We start from the raw sequence: 14350 nt of genomic DNA on the forward strand, positions 1-14350 counted from the left end.
TCTTCATGCTCTTGACATGAAGCTGGGAAGAGGAGAGGGAAGCGCCCATGTGATGCTAGCTCTGCTTTCCCTGAAGAATCCGTCGATGGAGAGGCCGTGAACTGACAGCTCTACTTGCTGTCACGTTTCCATGGTATTTCCATCATGCCTGTTTCCAGGGATGTCTAATAAACTGAAGCAAATTGGGATGAGGAATTATCAGGCGTTAAATGGTGCTACTGAGCCAAGCCTTCATTATGACGAATTTCTATTTTCTCCCAGGGACTGCCTGCAATCCAAACCGAGGCGGGGTGAGGAGGTGGCTGCAGGCGTGTCCGTGCCTGTGTTAAGCAGCTGGGGCTCCTCCAGGTCCTGGCTTGTCTCTCGGTGAAGGTCAGGTCCTGTTTCTGTTGAAGCAATTTCATATCTCTCAGTAGGGGCTGGATCAAGCCTTTAAGGAATTAGACTGCTTCAGTACATACAAGTGAGCTCAACCTCTCAAAAATTCCCTTTTGATCCCTCCTATTCTGTTCAAGAATTGCTCTGAGTGTATCTATTGACTTTCCACGGAAAGTGGAAATATCCATGTAAAAAACCTTGCTGCTGAAGGTTTTATAGAAGTAATATTGACCTTCCCATAGATGCTGAAGAGAATAGAAAGTCCTGCTTCTCTGTAAAACTGAACTAAAATTGTATTCGACGAGTTCTATAAAATGCTTATAGATTTTTATTTTTTCCTATTTTGGCCAAAATATCTTTTTTTCCCACAAAGGCCAGAGGCAGAATATTTACAGAGAAGGAGGGAAACATGCTTTTGAAAAATATTTGTGCTGGCAAATCGTTGCAAATTTGTAAGCTCCCAGATGCATCTAAATAAATAATAGCAGAACTTTGGCTGCATTTGCAAAAAAACACATTGGATTTATTGGGATCTAAGTTAGGCTTACTGAGTATTTACAAGCTTTATATAGTTTACAATGGAAGCAGTACCTGTGCAGTCTTGTGGGAAGTAAATCCAGGTCGCACCCACTCCAAAACCAGGTCAAATCCTATTTTTATTGGCAAGCGTCTGGCTGCTGCAGTTGTACCTTGCTGTGGCCACAGGCTCACGGACCCTCCCAGAGATGTTGCAGATTTTCAGGTGGCGACATCAGTTCCTTCCTTGGGTGAAAAGGTGAGTCGCTGCACACTGGGAGAGAACAAATGGTTCGGCGTTAGGTTGGGCCTGGAGGGATACTAGCTTGCCAGACTTCACACAGTGCTGGGCTGGAGAAGGCTGAGCTGGGCAGAGAAATCCATCCTCTTTCTGCGCTGGTGCCTTGGAGGGATTCCATGGCACCTTGTGCCCGCTTTTAGAAGGTGCAGGAAAATGCCAATTCTTCCTAAGAGCAGCTCAAATCTTCCCTTCTTGCTGCTCATTGTCTCCTGTGGCTCATATCCTGACAAGAGCTCATTGCTTATCAGCATCACTTGCCCTAAACCCTGCAAACCATCGATCAAGCCTCTTCCCTCCCTAGAGCAGGAGCGTCTCCAGCAATCAGAGAGTGTCTTAAAACAAGAACTGGATCTTTATTTGCTTTGTGGCTCTCAGCTTCATGTTTTCTAGGTTTTCTGCCATGGAGAGAGATGTTCCTCTCATTTTTAAAGAAAGCTGAGATAATCTGTGTCACAGGAGACTGAGCACCGCAAAAAGTTTCCAAAGAATTTAAAGAGCTACCACCTAATACACTGTGGCCACAAGCAACCTGTTGTCTGAGATAGCCTAAACCAACTGATTATTACAATGTACTTAAATATTCATTAATTAAAAACGTATAAACTCTTTCTATGTGTAAGCTTCATTAAGTACATGATCCCTGCTTTCCTCTGAAATCTCTTTCTTTCTTCCCACTGAGTCTTTTATTTCCCTATCCGCTTTCTAAGTCTTCTTTCTCTGTCTTTTCTCAGCCCCTGATGGCTTTGCTCAGTTCATCCTCTGTCATTTGTGTCTGGATCTGGAAATATTTCTCAGGACGTTTGACTCATCCATCATTTAGATAATCAGAAGGAAAAAACCCCAGTTTCCAGCTATGAACATCCATAAAAAGCACCAAGGAAAAAAAACCCTCACCTTGAACTTCCCTTCCTGCTTTTCTTTTCATTTCATTTGAGAATCTGACTTGACAGTCTTTGCTCTGGCAAAAGTCCCACTGAAGTTATTAAGGGCAAGAGCTTGTCAGGATTAAGAGGAAGGATTTGAAATATCTGTGAGTGATAGCAATATCCCCAGTTCTATTAGTCCGGATAAGTATTCGCAAAGGACATTAACCCTGGTGCCTTGAGCCAGCTGCTGACTGCCCTGGGGGGAAAGGAGATGATGTTTCCAATGGGGACACCGCTCCACAGCTGCCTGTAACAAGGTTTTGCATGCCTTCCCTTGCAGAGCTGAACTCGGACCACTTCCTCTTTAAGTATCCATTTGACCATCAGAAATAGGGTGTTGTTAGAAATGAATGGGCAGCGAGGAGCCTAAATGGGAATTAAGACTTAAACCTTGACATTGGCGCTGAGTCTGGGCATGCTGGTGTCCATCAGAGACGATGACACAGCGGGTGCAGCCCATCAGGTGGTTACTGACTGCACCGCTGCTTTGAGGGCTGGATTTGGAAAGGCCACCGAAACTGCGCTGCCATCAGTGGGTGCAAATGTTTGGGAACTGGAGCTAGCAGAAGCACCACAATCAGAGATGGCTGTAAGCTGGCGTAATGTTTGCTGTCTTCCAGCAACTTAGCATCCCTTTTCTACTGACGTGAACTTCTACTGCCTCTCTGCTCCCATTTCTCAGGGAGTGACTGTTATCATGGATCAAACATTCACTTGGCCCATTTGAAGGGCAAATACGACTCTGAGGGCAAAGAGACAAAGATGAGTGGATCAGGAAAGGAGAAATGAGGATGGAGTCAGTTAAAAAGGTTTTTTTACACCTTTTTACGCTTTCTTGAGCCTGCAATACTGGACAGATTCAGGGATCCCATGTATTCCCAGCTGGGTGCAGTGGAGGACAGTTTACACATACCTGTTTCAGAACAGACAGGCAGCAACCCATGCTTTGTGCAGTAAATTGGAGTGTGCTCCTGCTCCTGGCGCCTCCTCTGCTGTAAGTCCTGCCCCGACACACATGGCATCCACATGTGCACATGATTCGCTATCCCTCTTGTCAGGGGGAGATCACATTAATGTGGATGTTAAAACCAAATAAACACTGAAACAAATTTAAAACAAAAATAGCATTTCAGAGGCTGTGTTCCACTCCCACCACCCACCACCATTTATAACTAATTGGGGCTTTGTTATATTCTCTCACCCAGTGACAGATAAATACTAAACTCCACTGGTTAACAATAATCACCCTAATTATGCCAAGATGACATTTACAATACAGGCAATTGCTAATCCATTACCTCACTCTGCTGAATACTAGAACACTCAAATTAAAAGTTATTCACCCACAAAGAACAATGTTTTAGTAGCTGACACAGCTTAGTAAAGGAATTTATTAAGGTAATTTGCAGTTTTCCCATAAATAAAACATTCTAGAGTTCCCCAGTCCTCCCCCCCCCCCGCCGCCAAAATAGTCTTTTGTGATAAATCTCTTTTTTTCCTCTCTTGTAGTGCAGTTAAAAGAATAATAATTGAAACTGTCACACAGAGTTACATATTTAAATTTGCTTACCTGAAAGACAACAGAGAGCTTCTCTTCCGTCCCTTCAGGTTCTTTTTGGAGAACCGGAGTGATACTTGTGGTTTGCGATGTGTAGGAGGTCACTGTGGTAAAACCTTCGCCAACGTGGGGTTTCAATGAAACCTAATGAAGGCTCTGAACGCATCAGGGAGTTGTGACCGGCGTTGAGATGTGCAGTGCGTAGTGGTCGACGGTCCAGTGTGATAAACGAGATGGGACTGGCGGGACTCTTTGGCCCTCACTGGAGAGATGCTGAGGAGGAAGGAAAAGGGCTGTGAGTCTCCTTAAGCACGGGCTTCAACTCAAGCACAGGGGTAAATACTGAGGCCTCTGCTTATGTGATGTCCCAAACCGAAGCCAAACAAGAACCCAAACGGGGCTGTGTGTGTATCCCAGCCTGTGGCAAGCAGCAGCGGCATGGGGAGAAGGGAGGCACCTGGAGGTTTATTCCAGTACCTGGAGGCCTTTTTCTTTCAACAATCTCTTCCTGACTCTTCTCCCGGAGTTAAAACACTCACAAAAGGGGAAAATACCCCTCAGGAAGGGAGGGAGTCCCCTTGACAACTATTAATGGAGGAAGGAAAGGGTTAAACAGCCACACAAAAATCAGAGCTGGGTTTCATTGCAGCCCCTGAGCAGCCCCTTGCACCTGGTGCTGGCAAAGCCTCTGCCAGCAGCAGATCCAGCTAAAGGATGGAGCAGGAAGGGATTTCGGGAGGTTTGGTTTTTACTGTTATCACAGCAGCTATGGCCAAAGCTATTTACAATAAAGCACCAAGTCACAGGAAGCCAAGAGTCCCTGCTAGCACATCCCTGCTACGTGCTGGCCACCTGCAGCAGCAAAGCCAGCATCCCTGGGGGTGCCAGCGCCAGCTGAGCTGCACAGCGGGCCCCAGCCCTACACGGAGCGAGCAGCTTGCGGGGGAAACCGGGTGTTCAGGGGAGCATCCGCCAGACTGATCACTGCCTGCTCAGGAGATGGCTGGAGGACTTGGAGCGGAGCTGCCATACATCTGTGTCTCCTGCACAGACCCTCTCTTTCTGCCCAGGCATTTAATCCCAGTGTAAAAAAAGATGTGGGCCATTTCTCTGGGATGTGAAAGCTTCGGCAGCTGGGCTGGAGCAGTAGCTCAGGGTGGAGAGCAGATGTCCAGAGACCCGGTCAAACAGCCCCCATGCACGTGCAGCTGAGCTCTCCAGCATGGACACCCTGGGTCTCTCCTGTCTCAGACGTGTTAGATTTACTCTGTTTATGCAGGTTGTCATTGTGGCAAATGAACCGTGACTCCGCATTGCTCTGCCCCATCCGTGCACGCCATGGTGTATGTGACCATCTTTATGATCAGCCTTTGGGATGAGAGCTTTATTCTGCACTGCTCCATGGTGATCCTGCCCCTGGCTGAAGCAAGGGAACATGCTGGAGAGGAAAAGCCCTGGTGCTCTGCTTTTTGGACCAAAAGTGCTTGCAGCACTTGGGAACAGCAATGAAACGGCGCATACACAGCCATGGACCCCACATGCTTCGCATACAGCCGCTCTGGTTCAGTTCCTCCCTGCACAACGCTCTCCCAAGGGTAGCTTGGATGCTTCTGTCCGATGGAGACAGATCGCAGGAAGGCAGCTCTCATAAACAAAGATCTGCAAGCCTTGTAATCACCACTACTCCTTCTTCTCCCCCAGCTCAATTAAGAGACAATGTTTTCCTGCTCACCTGCTCTGCTTTTATTTGCTCCGTCTCATTCTTCTGCGGAGTTTTTCCTGCCCTTCCTTCTGCGGCTGAATGCTAATGGAGCAGGCTCCACTCCAGCCCCGAGCTCCTGGCCCTGTGTAGACACCCAGGGCAGGAACGAGGCAACTTCCAGAACCGCTCCTCGGAAAATGGGAGCTTTTTTCAAGAAAAGGCCTCACTGCAAAGGAAATCTGAGTGAGGTAAAGGTGTGCCATAAAAGATAAATCTTTAAAATGCACACTGAACCTCATGTGGGGGTGCTTCTATTTGGAGATAAAGTGGTGTTAATTTGAATGAACTTTATTCCTTCCCAAGGAGAGTAAACGAAGCCTGATTAAAGCCACTTGAATTCTGAATAAGACAGTCTGCCCGGGGAGTTAATGGCCAGTAACAGGCAGCAAACAAAGCCGGGTAATGCCTGTCACAGCAGGGTTCAAACTTCAGCACGTAACTTCTTATGATCTGAAAAGTATATTTCATCTCAACATATAAACTGCCAACCCCAATTTGTACAGACATATGAAGACAGTAATATATGCGACTCTTTACTTGTTCCTGTTCAAGGCCACACAGGGCCGTAAGTACACAAGCGTGGGGGTAATAACAGACCAGAGGAGAATAACGTCTAACCACGGCTTGGAGGGACGCAGCAGCACCACCGCCTCAGCTCCACTGACTCGCCCAGGTCTGGACCACGGCAGCCTTCAACTATCAAAACCACATCTTAAGGAAAGGCAGAAGCTTGCTGAGCTCACTCATGCCAGTTGCGACTACAGTCCCAATTCTCACTGTAGTTCCTCCCCTGTTTTCCTTTCTTCCAACCTGTTGCCATAAATCCAGTTTTTCACTTCCCCCTCTGCCCCCTACCAAATTCCTGCCTGGTGGAACCCAGTAACTCTGGCTCAGCCGTTTCTTCTGATGGAAAGCTCAGCCAGCGTTTGGGTGGCCGTTCTCCTCTCCCTGGCTATGCAAGATCCCCAGTTTAGACCATTAGATCTGAACCCACAGTCACGAACGCTTCAGCCTTGGAGCCGAAGGTACGGCTCTTCCTGAGGTGAACCGGAGCAGAGGGAGGCAATGCGCCAGCTGGGTTACGGCACTTGTCCTATGGTCCAGCATCTATTTATAAGGGAAAGAGAAGGCTCTGACAGCCTGAATATTACCTTATTTTCTCTGATTGCAAATCTGAACTTTGGTGGTGAGAAGCACTGCCGTTCTGTGTGTTTGACCCCCACTTAGCCTCTGACATTAGCAATGCAGAAAATTCACAGTCCCACCAAAACAGGGAAACTGTAATTGCATCTCCACTGACAGATGCTGGTTGTTGAACTGTGAGGAGCAACAGGGGATTTCTTGCTCTCTGTTCTTAAAGGCACAGAAAGATGGAACTCCCTTGTTCCTCACTGACGACAATTATTTTGTCTTTTCCATTTTGAGCTGCATATTTCTTCTCTGACAAGCTTCTACTTTTATCAGACACTGCCTGGTTCTTATACCGAGGGTGCACAGAAGTGATGGAAAAGAAAGAAAGAATGAAAGAAAGAGGAAAGGAGAGAGGGAGGGAGGAAGGAGTAACATTAAAATCAACAGTTTCTCTTCCTCTCATTTTAGGTCAGAAAAAGTCCTCCCAACTTTACGAAAGGCATATTGAAAAAAATCAGTAAATTCATGAACATGCAGTTATTACTTAGCAGACAAATTACATTTCTTCCGAAATGTTCCAAAATGCATTCATTTTCAGAGTACATTACTTTCATAATACTGTGTGGAACATTAAATGAGAATTTCCCTGACTTGGCTACAGAGCACATTTTTATATTTCATAGTCTGACACAGAGCCCAGGGTAACTAATGAAAATCTTTTCGAAAAGTGACAATCTTGTCTAGCAGCCTTGCCTGTTGAAGAGATTGCAACATAAAACAGATGAGTGCCCTGCTTGACAGCTAATTGTGTCGGGCTTAATTACAACAAGCAGAATTTAATCGGCTGTGCAGTGCAGTTTTTTAGGATGGGGGAACCATCTGGAATGTACCTTGCTCCTAGGCTGATGGAGGGGCGGGCATCGCTGGATTTCAAAGACAGGGGAACAACTGTGTGCAGATTTAAATGCAGAAGAAGTTCCTTCCTTGGTGTATTTCATTTGAGCTCTTTGATGAATTTCAGAGATATTTATGCAAACCTGCACACTGTTGCCTCGTGAAGACAAGGTTTTGGAAACCTTCCCAGGCTCAATTTGATGAGCCTCGTTCCCCTCCGTGGCCCTGTGCTGTGGCCAGGCCTCGACACAGAGCTGTCAAGTTTCACATATTGAGTCACTCTCTCGGTCCCTTGCCTCGCAAGCTCCGCTGCGATGCCTGCCTCCCTCCCTGCCCTGCGATCCTCCGGCCAGCTCTATCGGGTGCGGGCAGTCCCAGCATGCGACAGAGCTCTGTTGTAGCCAAGGGAAAGTGCTGCAAACCCACGTTTCCCAGGGACAGCTTGGTGTCATTGGCCTGTTCTGCCTCGCAGCCTGGCACGAGGGCCTTGCTCGCCAGAATACCAGGAGCTGGAGAGCTCTGTTTATATTGGCACGAAAACATTTGAGAGGGAAGCGCCCTAAGTCAGGGATCTCCAGGCCGTCAGCAGGAGGGGAGGGACAGGAGGGAAGAATCGGCCCTTTGCAATGTTATACATCCCCCTTTGAGGCTGAACATCGACACCCAGGGAATACAGGCTGGGAAATGCTCTGGTGCTGACCCCGGCGAGGCTGACGCCATCTCCTGCTGAACTCTGGTGGAAACAGGCTATTGATAACAGACCAACTCCCTGAACTGCAGGCTAAACCAGTCCTTCATTTTCTCTCCCTGAATAGATTTAATACTCAGCTATTAAAATAGTCCTTTGTCATGTCAGAACAAGGAAGAATGAAACATGCATTTCAAAGCCTTTGAAACAACAACAACAAAAGGCTCTTGCCAGCGCAGGACTCCTTTGGTACGGCATGCCTGGCAATAGCTGCCTGCCCGCAGCCTGGTCCCTGCGGGCTGGAAGAGGGCTGCTCCCGTTCCGGGCAGCCTGGCAGCCAGCAGCGCCGCCCGGGAGCGAGGAGCAAGCAGGGCCTGGCTCCAGACTGCCCTTGCTCATGCACAAAGCTATCAATGCCGGTGCAACGGGGATTTGGCTACAACTGCTCCAGCCTGTGGCATGCTGCATTGCCCAGGCGAAGAATTAATCACTGCAAACTTTCAGGACAAAGTCAATCACAAAAGACACCTCTGAGCTCCTTGTGTCTGCAGTGTGCAGATAGGTTCCTCACTTCAGAGGTGTTTTATCCAGCAGTCTTTGCTGCTGGGTAAGCAGCAGTACCTGCGAGTGTTCCAGGCCCCCAGTGTCTACCCACTGCTGTTTTCATCCACCAAGAGTCGGCTGCGCAAGGCCTCTCCGGAGGGAGCCCCAGCAGGGAACTCTCAGGATCTAACATCCCGCAGCACAGTCCTCACGTCCTCTCCCAGGCCTGCGTGTTTAACCCACTGCCTTCCTCGCCTCTCCGTGGCTTGGCATCGCCTGCTGGACCCTTCCCTTTGTGGCTGCTCATGCAGGGCGGGTTGCTGTTCCTGGCCACAGGGCTCTAATCTGCTTCTCGACTTCAGCTGCTTGTTTTGCCTTGGCTCCGCTGTGAAGCTCCTTCACCTCATGCAGAGTTTTTCTTGGTGTAATTGACTTGAGGCATCTTCCTCCTTTTTTCTGTTCCCCTGTCCGTTTTACCCAGTCTTCTACAGCTTGATCTCAGAGAGGCTGCTGTCAGCTCCCTGCTGGGCTGACATTGCTCCCACACCTCCCATCTCCTCCGGTGCTGATGGAGTCACGGATGATCACAGTGTGGCACCAGAGCGGTGTTCATGCCTCCCATCCTCTGACGCTGCATTTTGGCCTGGCAGTGCGGTCAGGGTACGGCCCCTCTGTGCCGAGCAGAAGGGAGACTCTGCAGCATCTTGCACAGCGTGGGATTTTTGGGAGCTGTAGGACAGTCCAGGTGAGTCCCCTTCATTTTCAGTGCTAAATCCACTCAAAGCCAAGCAGGCAGATGAATAGTGATGTACCAGGACAGGCCCATCTCCATGGAAGCAGTGAAGCTTCTTTGAAGGGTGGATGTGAGCCATGGGCTGGAGGAGCCACCTGAGAACAGCACATGCAGCCCTGTTCAGGGCGAGGGCTGAGCCCAGCAACCTCATTCTGGTGGTCTGAGTGACCAACAAAAGCAAAGCCCTGGGCCCTGACTGACCAACAAAAGCAAAGCCCCTGAGCAGGGGCTCATCCACAGACTTGTGGCATATCTAGGTGGGCTTCAGGCTGTTTTTTATGGCTGGGGTACTTGACAGGACCCTTAGGAAGGTGGGGGGAGCACACCGCTGAGCCGGAGAAGATACACAGTGACTCCAGGCTCCCATCATTTTCTCACACCCACCCCAGCAAGTCTGCACCCCTCTCCCAGAGGCTGCACTGGGTTTACTTGGAAGGAAACTGCGAACAGAATCTAGCCCAGGCTCTACGTTCCTTGGCCTTACACCGGACGCATGGAAGCAGAGCCGCTGTGCAGCCATTGCTTCCCCCTCAAATGCTGCTGAAGTCACTCCCAGCTCTGCCCAATGCACGGTACAGGGAACCGAAGCACGTGGCGGGATGTTTGTGTGCATCCACAGCCTTTACAGCCTGTCTGTGAACAGGCGGCACAACCCACTGGTTACAGCAGGCCGGCAGCACCTGCAACACTTGGGTTCATTCCCAGACTTCTCATATGACCTTGGGCAAATAGCTTGACCTTATATTTTTTTGCCACTTTGTTCAAATGAGAGGAATGAGACCATCTGTAGGAAAAAGCTCTGAGATCTCCAGAGAAGCAGCTCCTGCATCCCACACTCATTGCAAAACCTTCCTTCTGTTTCTTCCCCTCTCTCCTCTGTAATTTTCAAGCCAATAATCATTAGCCTTCCCCCAACGAGCTACCCCCCAGCAATTAGTATCTGTTATGCCCATTTTACAACTGCAAAAACCAAGAGGCAAGGTCAGCCACCGGCAGACTAGAAGTCAGAGGCAGGGAGAGTATGAGAACAGCCCATTTTCCCTACCAACATCCCTGCTTTGACCACTAGACCTTGCTACACTCAGAAAACATATCAGGGAAAGCCAGACGACAAGCATTGTCCACAGTGCTAATCTTCAGAGGACCATATTAGTGCAATTTGATGTCAAGACGCCTTATCTATCATGAAGCAAAGAGTAAGATTAAAGGACTGGAGTTACAAGTGCCTTTTTGTTTGCACTAACTGGCTGAGTGTCTGTCTGGAAAACACGGGCTTTCAATCTAAATTGCTGTCACGTTTGCCATACAGGAGTAGATTGGCCTCAGCACCCTTATTAAAAATACTACTAGCATTCTACAGCAGCTGCTTGAAACTCTGCAGCTCTCAGTAACGAGGCTGCAAAGCGGGTGTTGAACACCAGATACTGATCACTGCTATCCTGGTGGAAATCTGAAGCAGCTTCCCCGACGCCAGTGGAATAACTCCCGGATTTACACCAGAAACCTACGCTGGGGACCTGCTTGTGTTCCCTACCCTCTTTGCACCAACTCAGCTGCAGCACGTCCTCCACTCTCCCAGACTGGCAGAGCCGCTGGGGACCTGGATACAGCTGCACAGGTTTGCACTGGATGACATTGCCTGCAGTTTGTCACACTAAAACTGATATACACACCGGTGTAAAGGACAGTCAGAATACAGTCCTTTCAACCATATCATATCTTGGTGAGGGATTACTCCAGAGCATCCCTGCAACGACTGGGGAGAAGAAAGAAGATGGAAAAAGACTAGATTAAAAAAAAAAAGGGGGGGGGAGAAAAAGCAAAAAAAGAAAAAGGAGAAATGCTAAAAAGAAAGGCAAGGAGGAGCATTGGGCAGAGTGTTATCAAAGGCTTTCATTGTGTGCTTAATGATGCTTTAATCCCATAATGACATGAGGCGCACGAACATGAATATGGAAGGCAGGTACAGCCAGGATCAAACACGCTTGTTTTTTTTTTGTGTTTGCACCTGAAATACATCCAAAACACACTGTCAAATAGTGTTCGCTACACTTGTCTCTTCCTGCCGCTACTCTGCCTGGCAGCTACACTGACACTGCTCCAGCAACAGGGTGAGGAAGGGAAAAGGGACTGCAAACTTCCTTGTGGAAGAGGATAATAACCATAACGTAGATCAGCATCCTCCTGAGACCGCCCGGTTTCGCTGCTAGCAACAACAGCCCCGCAGATGGCAGTGGCAAGTTAAAATGCAGCCAGCTCAGCTCTCTGCCTCCGATGGCAGCCTACAAGTCTCAGCAGATACAGTTCCTCGAATATTGACAAAACCAACAACTTTTACCTGGCCCTCGCTGGTTATCTTCTTGCTTCAAGGGAAATATTTCCTTTCCATTTTCTCTTCTTCCCTGGGCTTGCTTTAGAGGTGAGCTGAGGCCGTTAACAGAGCTGTGGCGCTGGGAGGTGCAGGGTGGCAATGGAAGAGTGGGACATGGGGCTGTGACAAGTGCTAACTTGGAGACATGAAGGCAATACTGGGGGACCAGGGAGGAGCAGAGCGAGGCAGCGAGGGGAGCAGATGGAGGAGGATGCAGCTTAGCAGGGCAAGGGGAACACACCTTCTCCTTGGCACTCCTGCAAGCTCTAGGGTAAATCCCAGGCTCCCTGTGGCCCTGGGAGCAGTGTGGATGAGAGGCTACTGCTTATTACCATGTATTTATTTGCATGATGCCACGAGAGCACAGGGGACTTTATAAGAGCAGGAAAATGGAGCCCTTGCCTTTAAGCACTTTGCAACTCAGCAAGGAGAGAGAAGATTAATATGAGCTGGTGCTTTGGAGGGCAGCAGGGAGACAAAGTGCAGGAGGGGGACTTATATCATCAAGGCATGGAAACAGGAGGTGAGCACAGGGAACTTAGGGGGGCAGGAACTACATATCCTGACTTTAAGCAGCTAGATGTTGCATTGCAGTATCCTTTCTTGCCTGCTCTTCGCTCAGATTTCCAGCAGGAAAAAAAAAAATTCCTGAGTCTAAATCCCACAAGTTCAGTGGGAAGGGCAGAAATCTGCATTCTTTTCTCTCTAATTGAAGCTCAGAGCTCACCAAGACACTAAAGAGCAGTTTATCTTCTCCAGAGCTCTCAGTTCACAGGGGAAAAAAAATGGGACTCTCTGGCACTGTGGATTTCCTTGCCCTGTACCCTCCAGGACACATGGTGACACCAAGTAACTCAAGAGCTGAATGCAGAGATCCCAGCCGTAAGTTTAAACTTTGCAGCATGGATGTGTATCTTGATGGAGCTATGCCAGCGCAGACTCAGGGCAAGCTTCAGGTTCCCCCCATGCCAGACCCCATGACGCAGAAGAGGCAACTCCTCTGATTTGTTCCGAAGCTGCCACCAGGGACACGACGCCCAGAAATGCCCTGACGCCACCTGTAGCCAAGGGCATATTTGATTTCTGGCTGCTTGCAAGAGCGGCAGGGACATTCAGAGCCCGATCCCTACCCTATCCTTCTGTGCCTTGTGTGTGTGGTCAGTTTTCCCACACTGGGTGTTACAACTTCTGGGGCTGCTTGGACAAGAATAACCCACTGGCTTCCTCGCAAAGCCAATTAAGCAGGAGATGTAAACTCCTGCCTGACTTTTATCAGGTGAATTGCCTTGATGTCCTCATGGGCTCCCTGTGAAGGGGAGGTGGCCTTCAAGTGGGCATGTCTGGATTCCTCCTGTTCCCATCTACGGAATCAGGACACTTGCTCTTGTCCTGCAGCTTGGCCATTTCCTCACCAAGCAGCTCTTTGACCTTTGGGTGTGCTCCACATACACAACATCCCAGGTTTAAATGAGGTAAAAGATTAAGTATGTAAAGTGTGAGCTGACTCCAGGCTGCCAGAGCTGGGAAGGGAGCAAGGAGATATTAACATTAATCCATCACCCATTGCTTTACTGTCAAAGTTGAGCAAAATTGCTCCAGCGAGTCTGCTGCTATGGGAGATCCAATGAAGTGCTGGGAAATCCTGACCACTGGTGGCAGCCAGAGCACTCCCTGCTCCCAGCCTTGATGCAGTAGGTGAAGATGGCTCCTCTGAAAGGCCCTTTTACTCCCTTGGCCTTCCCTCCCCCCTACGTTTTGTCATCTACTTCTCTCTCTCATTCTCTCCCTCTTGCCGATGCACGATGGATCTGTCGTCTTCATGTTTCCAGGGTAACGAAAAGAAGTTTCCCTCCAGCCCAGAGGCAGACCAAACCCATTCTGCTGGAAAATTCAAAAGTGAGGATTAAAATTTATAAAACAGCACACGACCTAGTGCAGCATCTCCCGTTCCTGCCAATTCATCCAAATCGCCGTGTGTAAGTGGCAAAGCTGGGGCCACCTGCATGGGATTATTCAAGTGGGTCCCTTGTGGCAGTGGAGAGCCAGCGCTCACCTGCACTGGACAGAGAGAGTTTTGTTTGTGGAGGCTGCTAGCTGCCAGTGGGTCCCATGGCTCCCTCTAAATCAGTCTGTGCTCCTTTGACTAATGACGGTGGTGGATCCAGACACAGCCTGGAGAACAGGGAAGACAGCAGCTTTATTTTTAATGATCATTCTGGATCTCCCAGTTGGCCTGCTTGATCCTGTCCTGTCCAATCTAGCAGCACTAAAGAGGAGGGGCAGCAAGGAAGAATAAGCAGAACAACTTATGCCCAAGTAAGAGTTTAAGTATTCTTTATGCAGGACGTGGTCTGGGTCGATCGGTTCCCCAAGAGCCCCGTACAACAAAGCTAATGATCTCCTGAGGCACCAACTGGAGATACGATGGTCTGGAGCAAATGATTTCGCAAGACTTAAAGGGTAACAATTTATGCACTTAATATTTCAGG

Source organism: Nipponia nippon, unplaced genomic scaffold (genome assembly GCF_047370975.1).
Source record: "Nipponia nippon isolate SJK-2023a ecotype South Korea unplaced genomic scaffold, ASM4737097v1 scaffold_31, whole genome shotgun sequence".
Lineage (NCBI taxonomy): Eukaryota > Metazoa > Chordata > Aves > Pelecaniformes > Threskiornithidae > Nipponia > Nipponia nippon.